Here is a 9,105-nt window from a genome sequence, read left to right on the forward strand (position 1 = left end):
ACAAACTATAAACATTCATTTCTATGAAAATGTAAGAAAGAGAATGACATATTAACAAACAGTTAAGACTTAAGAATAAGGAAGGTTTAGCTACACATTAAAATACATAATGTTAATTTAACTTTGAGAGTTAAATTAACAGTCCATATTTGGGAGTGAATAATGGTCAAAGTTTCATTACGTTCCTTTACGATTTTCTTCTTTATCTTCACAGATACATGTGATCTGAAAACTCCAAACTCATCTGTGACAAATACAAAATGCATGTGAGCTTATAGCCTACTTTTGACATCACAAACCTTGCTCGCACCCTGCAGTGCACTATGATAGATAAGTAAAAAAAAAATACAAGTGTGATAGACAGCGTTGATCGATAAAGCAAAGCTGAATAAGCAACATTAAAGTATTGAAACCCACCCCTGTACCCTCTTTGGCGTGCTTTCAAAGAGTGGCCCCCTCGCCAACAGCATTATACAAGATGCCCCCTCCCTCCAAAACAGGTCATCTAGTTTTTCAACTTGACAATCTCCCGCTGCCCTGGCTTATCCACACCCCATTCCTTTCTCCTTCCTCCGTCCCTGGAAGAAAGGAGACAGAGACAAGGGGATTTGCCTCACGGTAGGTTGCTGTTTTATGTGAAGCATATGAGAAAAGAGAGAAGAAAGGAGACACAGAGAGAGTTTTTTTTTTCTTTCTTTTTTTTTGGGTCGGTGAGGCTCTGCAAGGAGAGGAGAGCCAGGAGCCCACTTGAAGAGCAGTGGGTCTTAGAGCTGGATGATTTGTTTGGAGAAGCCTTCTAAAGCCAAAAGGAGGATTAGCCGCACGCAGGTTCCCATGGAACCTAGGCGAGGTGGAAAGGGCTTTCAGAGGCTACCACACCCCTGTGTGACTACATATGCATGTATCCATGCACGCATATAAACACATGCACGCCAAGCACGCCACGGACGCCATGCAAGCCACACACACCCATGCACACGCACAAAACACCTTGTGGGGACCTATTAATAAGCCCCCACAAGGTTTTTTCCTCTGATTGTACTATCTTTGTGGGGACACGAGGTCCCCACAAAGTAGTAATTCCCTGTCCACACACACACACACACACACACACACACACACACACACACACACACACACACACACACACACACACACACACACACACACACACACACACACACACACACACACACACACACACACACACACACACACACACACACACACACACACACACACACCTGCACTCTACATCAGAGTGCTTTGCCATGGGTACAGAAAAAAAAAGATCATGGTTTAGTTTGGTGAGGCTTCACTTATACTTGCCCCACTTCGGAAGACAAAAAGGCAGTGAAATGTAGTGCCTGCAGAGAAATCAGTCTGAAGATGGTAACACAACAATGTTTGCATTTCCACTGCTTATTGAGGCAGACCCAGAGATCAGATGTATTTATATTCAGGCTAAACAGTTACACTCTGTGAGGCTTCCGAAAATATGACGCAAATAGACCTTAAATGAACAACCAGGCTTCAGGACACAGAAACACTCGCTATGTGTTAGCCAGATTTTGAAACATTTTCATCACCCTCACGGGTCCACTGAGGACCCGTGTATTTACTGCAGCAAAGGCCTGGCCTGTGTCCACATGCTATCCGGTAGCAGTGGACCCCTATGGTGACATCACGCCGTGGGACCAGCTGCCGTGACGACTCATTGATTCCCCCACAATCCACTCACCCAGTTGCTGTGCCCATCCATGGAACCCACGGAGATCCTGTGCCCCTTTGATCTGCCAGGAACCACCCAGTGGAGGACTGAACAACTGGGGGAGGACTATACTGTCAACAGCTTACTGTACGCACCATAGACAGCTTAGCCTATATTAGTGGTGAACAAGCACACATAGACATTAAAGGGGGCTTGAGCCCCTGCCCTTTTATCCGTCTGTTTCCAGACCATAAATGCAGTTTTTACTATGGTGAAAGAAATGCAAATGCCCCTCTTTCCATGCCATACCTGGAGGCGGCATTCAAGAGAATTGCCTGGTCCAACTTTTCCAGAACTTGAATGAAGGATCTTATATTAAAAGAATTCCATGAAATCCATGCCGTACTCCACATCTTCAGTATTGATTTGATTATATGCTTGGTTCAGGGTGGTATCAAGTTGCGACACGTTCTGAGCTTTGAGGTCTGCTATTTTCGATATTTTCACCAAAAGGCCCTTTTAGACATTTAAGCCCCTGCCTCTCTAACATTCTCTGCACGTCCCTGTAGCACGGTGCACATAGCACAGCGCACAGCAATGCTCATCTCAAACATCTCTGTTAGTGATAGCACATGCTACGCCAAGGGAGTGCATGAGAGGCAGCTGCCAAGTGGAAGGAGATTCCGCTCAAGGTCGCTCCCACCATTGAAAGCAATGGAAGTCTATCATGGCTCCCGTGGAAGGTGTTAACTCAGCATCGCTATAACAGTTTAGCTTGGTCAACCTTGCGTGTCTGAAGGAGGGTCTTAGCAGGTGCTTTATGGTCACGCTGGCGTGCAGTGTGTGATCGTCACCTGTCATGACACAACTGAGGATACGTATCAACAGAAAATAGCAGCATCATGCATAAGAATGTCGGAACTGAAATTGCTCCCTGCTAAAATGATTAATTGAGGACGGGGGAAGCGGGGCTCAGTTTACACTGGCCATTCTGAAATAAAGCATTCCAAAAGTCTTTAAATGTCTTCCGGAACAGAGGTGTGGTGGACGGAATAGGGTATCACATGAATCAAAACAAGAGCTAACGCTGATATACCGTTACTGTAGGGCCCTGGGAACATATGTGCATAGGCTACAGTATTTACATGGACACCTACGGTAAATGGATTTTTTAATGAACTGTGAACTGAAAATGAAGTTACGTTTTAGTGGTTGATTATTTGTATTATCTTATCTTTTTAGTCTAGTCCTGTTGTCTTGTTCTATTGATTACTATCTGTTGGGCTAACCTGTATACATTTCACTGCATTTTAGAAATTTGCTTTTTTAAATTGTATGTGACAAATAAAGGTTGATTGATTGAGTAACACTCTGCCACAGGCCAAAATATAAACATATACAAGTTAAATAAAAGCAATAAATCAATGAATCTCTTTCTATTCATATACCACCCAGTTAACCTTTTCCGTCTTACTTTTCTTTTATTAATCTATTCAATATTTGGCTGAGTACAAGACAAATGCAAATACAGTCAGTAGAATGGGTTGAGAATTGAGAGAATGCTAGTATCATATTGTTACAGTAGCCTGCAGATACCTCAGCTGTAAACAAATGTGGTACGTATGAATCGCAACAATCATTTCCGTTTGCTGGCCAATTTAAACAAATTTCCCCAAACAATGGTTGTGCAGTGAATAGAGGTGGAGTGGAGTGAGGTAGCCTTAGACAAATTCAGCAATTCATGCTGATTCTAATTACAACAAGCAGGGTGCTAGGGTATTGCATGGCACATTAAAAGCACAAAACAAGCAGGGATACCTCTTTGACAAGTTTACACACACACTCTCTCTCTCCCTTCCCCTCCTTCTCTCTATCTCTATCTCTGTCTCTCCAGTCGACCCCCCCCCCCCCATGCCCCCTTCCTCACTTTAATCCGATGGCGGAATTTTGCTCGACAAGTGATCAAAGACCAGTCGCATGATGCCAGGTGCGGCTGCAGCTTCAACCGCTGACAACCACCTAGCTAGTTTTCTCCCTTTACTTTTCCCTTCACAAAAACAAAACAAACAAACAAACCAACAAAAAACTATACAACTGTTCGCCTAGACACAAAGCGTTTGTGTCTGTGAAGAAAGTGTCGGTTTCTCTCCCCCCCCCCCCCCCCCCCCCCTTCTTCCCATTATTTCTGAAGATGTGTTTCCCTTCATTTTTTCAGAAGGGGAGAGTTTTTTTCCCCCCCTTCTCTTTTCCCTGACAGTGAGTTGTTACCTAGATGTTACCTTGCCCCCCCTGCCCACCCCCACCCCGTCAGCACTCCGTGTGGCGGCCGGTTTGAGGAGTTGTGACGGTAAATTATGGCACTCTAGAGACAGGCGACCAGCAGGAGCTGTGGAACAGAGAGAAGACGCACGGTGGGGATTAGGCTTTATTAAGACTCAATCACCCAGGATGGGCACGACAACACTGTGTTGCGTGCGCGCGTGTGTGTGTGTGTGTGTGTGTGTGTGTGTGTGAGAGAGAGCTACAGATTTCAAAAAGTACTGCGTGTGTGTGACTTTGTGTGTACCGTATGTGTGCACACGCGCGTGCACGGCACGCGTTTGTGGTCGTGTATCATTTTCAGTCTGTTGGTGGTGGTACCCCATGACAAGGAGATGCACATCAACTATAATAAGAATAATACAACATCATGGTTGCAGCTCCATTCCATACAGTGCAGGTTGCACATACACAAGATACTGTCTATGAATATGGGAAGAATGCTCGAAAGAACTGGTCATAAATCACTCTAAAATGATAAGACTTGTGCTTGGTTCGGTAAAAATAGCATATTTCCAAGCTGCCACAACAAAATTAAGCAATTCAACTTCTCATTCACTTGTCACCTCAGTTTAGGACCCACAATTTGATTTGGCTGCAGACCCCCATCTGAAATTCTGAAATGAGCTATTAGGGTAGAATATGTGTGTTGTGCTCACGCAATGCGACATGATGTGAGCTTGCAGATTGGCAATTTCCGAAGTATAAAATAGAGTTGTGGTTACAATTATTTTGATGCTATATATAAAAATAAGATGCTGGGGACCCTCTGGAACTCCTTCAAGGACCCATAGGGGTTATGATATGATGCGTTGTGAGTACATAGATTGGCTGTACCCTAAGTATAAAAGAGAGTTAAAGTGGTTAAACAGATTTTGAAACTATACACCCAAAAAACTGATTCAACCCCCCTATAAATGTGACACATATAAATTATGTTTGCTTTATTTAATTACTTCACTTCAAGGCATAAGCATATACATTTAATTGATATAACTCAAATATTATTAATAGTGCCAGATGTGATACATTTACATTATGTTGGCTTTATTTAAATGTATTTAATTATAATATATGCAAATGTATTGAATTGATGTAACTGAACAAATATTAATCGTGCTTACCTTAAATATATACATTTACAATATATGCATTTTTATTAAATTGTTCCAACTCAAATGTAATTAATAGTGCTTATACAAAATCTATTCATTTAACATTATGCATTTATATTACATTCATGTAACTCAAATCTTAGTAATGGAATTTAAAAACACATTGAAAATGAGTTCCAATGAAAATTCCCAGAGTCCCATAAACCACGCCTCTCACCAATTTTATTGAGTAGTTTTTAAGGCTGAAATCATTCTGAGAATATTGTTTGAATCCAACTCAATTTTATTAAGTACATTTTACAGATCTGAGAAGTGACTCCAGCCCTTTCCCTTGATTGGTCAAATAAGTTGGTCACATGTTATGCAAAGCATGCTGGGAACAGCATTTTTCTAGGTTTTCAGGGAAATGTTTAAGCTTTCGGGAGCTAAAAATGCTAAATGTATCATATCGTGTCTGCCTTGGCAAGATGACTGTCATATATGTCAGAATTTGATTTGTCAGTATTTGAGCCTAAACCCTAACCCTAACTGCTAGGCTGCTAGTTTAAGCTTGAGCTCCCTCCCCATGTTAGGCTAAAAGAGAAGAACTCATGGTAACTTTGAGGTTATTGCGTTGGTTTTCTCTTAAATGTTCTGATTATTCAATAATCACTGCTATTGCATATATCCATTATGCATCTGTATGTTGATATTGTAAAACTTGAAACAAATCATCCAGAAGAAAACCTGAAACCGAACTCTTCTTATGTAAATGTAAACGTATTTTATTTATCTTAGCTTAATTCCATAAAAATGAGTTGAACCAACACATTTACGTTAACATTTGTTTGAGTTGGACAAACGTAAATTAATTAAGTTCATATAATTAACTTGGCTTAAGTTAATGAAAATGAGTTGGACTAATTGAACAACATGCATTGCATTGAATGTAGATTTGACTTGGGACTACATATATCCCATATATAAATTTACTCATATAAAATGGGTGGAAAAGTTTCACACATTTAAAATGTGTTCAACTGAGAGATTATTTTTTTGGGTGTATACTGTATAAAGATACATTGCTGGGGATCCCCTGGAACCTCTTCTGTGGCATAACAGGAATAACATATTTTTACTCTTGGGTCTAATACTTGTTGCCCTTATTTATTGTTTGTGACCTGGGTACTCATGTATAATTAATTATGAGCTAAATGGTCAAAATCCATTGCATGGTCATTTCCTGTTGGACCTTGGGGTCACTGGACTCAATTTGTATTCCATCTAAATATTTTCTCTAACCAACCGAGGGAACTGCTAGTGTGTAATGTAAAAAAAAATCGCACCCGTGTGAACTGAGCGGTGGTTCCCCCCCCCCCCCCCCCGTGTGTGTGTGTGTGTGTGTGTGTGTGTGTGTGTGTGTGTGTGGCCTGGACAACAGCGCCCCTCCCTTAACATGTGTGGTCAGAAAAGGTACTACACAGGCTTGAGGCTACATACAGACCCACCCACATACAAACAAACTAACAAACAAACATACACACACGGCCACGCTATGGAGACGGTGTGACTACCGCTCAAAAACTAAAAGAAGGCCTATAATACTACATCTCCTCAGGATTTGGCACTTAAATGCACATTAATTCATGCATTCATTCAGCTACCCCTAGCACATTGTAACTTATGCATGCGTGCATCTGCAACAGTAGGCCTATGTTGTAATTGTATTAAATCAAACTTTCAAATAGTGCGTGTGAGTGTGTGTGAGTGTGTGTGTGTGTGTGTGTGTGTGTGTGTGTGTGTGTGTGTGTGTGTGTGTGTGTGTGTGTGTGTGTGTGTGTGAACATTACGACAGGTGGGTACCAAGCCAAAAGGCGTGTGAACCATGGTTGGCTTCCAGCTGTCACCCCCCCCCCCCCCCCCCCCACACACACACAACCTTCAAAACCACCCGCCTCCATAGCCTCCAAAACACACATGCATGTGCATGCACACACAGATACACACCACACACACACACACACACACACACACACACACACACACACACACACACACACACATAAACATCCCCCTCGCCACTCCATCAGTCTACAGAGGCGAGAGAGATGCATAAATTGTCCGCATGTTTGCATGTTGCCTTTCATTGGTCCCGAGATGCTGTCAGTGTGAGGTCAAGGGTTGACCTTTTGGTTAGAATATCCATATTGCCACCGGCATAAGGTAGGTGCAAACACATCACACTGACTTCATGTGAACATTATTGTTCTCTTTTCCGCTACAAGAAGTAGGAACAAGAACTGTGCTGTGTAACATATTTCATGAGTTCTGGATGTATTTCCATACACTAGTGCTCAGTTTCACATACGATTCTCAGAACCTAATTCGGGCCTTGCTCGGGAAGTGGTACTTACCCCGAACTCACAATTCTATTATTATTATTATTATCATAATTTCAAAACTAGCTAGAATAGCCGATCTACTAGCTGTAAGCTAGATCGCCTATTCACTATTCTTTTGCCTTTTTAATTCGTTCCTTTATTACGCCCCAGTAAACTCCCGGAAGGAGTGGAGGAAGTTGCTCAGGATAGGGAACTCTGGAAATCCCAGTTGGAACTGTTACCCCCACGACCCGATTCCGGATAAGCGGTTGAAGATGAATGGATGGATGGGTGGGCATGTTGGTAGACGGTGGGTGGTTGGGCGGCGACAGTGCATGCATGTCGCAGATGATTGTCCAAGCTTTACTCTGACCAGCACTGTATGCTAGTGGCCTGAACATCTATAGTTGAAAAGAGCCAAAGGTGAGCAGTGTGCTGGATAATCCTATGGCCCACGCCGCGGGTTCAAAACCTTCAATTGGATTTTAGGCAGTTCAAAACCAAAAATGGGAATTCTGATCACTCTGATATCAGATCAGGAAATCAAACCTGCAAGCTTTAATCATCTGGATACAAATATTCACACTTTTCTTTTATCACATTTGCAGTATACACTTTCCTAGCTCTCAGAACAGTGTATTCAAATAGCGAATACACTGCCCCCCCCCCCCCTCCCCCCCAAACACACACACACACACACACACACACACACACACACACACACACACACACACACACACACACACACACACACACACACACACACACACACACACACACACACACTAAAACACAGGTCCTGTAGGGTCGGGTGGTCAGGTCCTATGTATGCTGCCAGTTACAGATGAAGTTAAGGCAAACGGTTAAAAGTAAGTGTCAAAGGGGCAGAAAAGAAAGCTGTAAATATTTTCATCCTTTTGAGGACTCTGTAGTTTTTTCCTTTGAAGAACTAGTTGAGTAAATCTGACAGAAAATTACCTGACTAAAAGAATATAACTCAGACACGTTGAGTGTTTCAAACAGTGATGATCCCCTTCAAAAAAACAAAATAAAAGGGAATAAAAACAATCCAGCACGCATATTCAGCCAATTCCTTTCAAGTTGATATGAAAATGGATTGTTGTGAAGAAGAACGAAAAAAGGGGGCCAAAGACGTCTTTTCTGACTGTTAAATTGGATGTGCATATGACAAATTTCAAAGGCTGTCAAAATAAATAAAAAAGCAGAAGAAGAAAGGGGTGGGGGAAAAAAATACATTTACATCATAAATGCACAGGTTTCTTTTCAATAGGCCTCTTCAAAACTCTGTCAGGCTTTTAATGGTGGGCAAGTTCAAAGTGGCACTAGACTCCCACTGCTTCGGAGAGATGGAAGTAGAACACAGCACCAGTAGCAGTATGGTGTGTGTGCGTGCATGTGGGGGCGTCACAAGGGGGGGGGGGGGAGTGGGACTGAGTTACTAGGGCCCAAGGTGGAGGGGCCTTAATTATTTTATACTTTAGCTATTGAAAAATAGCAGATAAACAAGCTTGCTGCGGGCTTGTAGATCTGCTATTTTTGAAAAAATCGTCAAAATGTGTGCAAATCTTTATTTTTTTTA

This window comes from Nannobrachium achirus (assembly GCF_963921795.1).
Source record: "Nannobrachium achirus genome assembly, chromosome: 3".
Classification (NCBI taxonomy): domain Eukaryota; kingdom Metazoa; phylum Chordata; class Actinopteri; order Myctophiformes; family Myctophidae; genus Nannobrachium; species Nannobrachium achirus.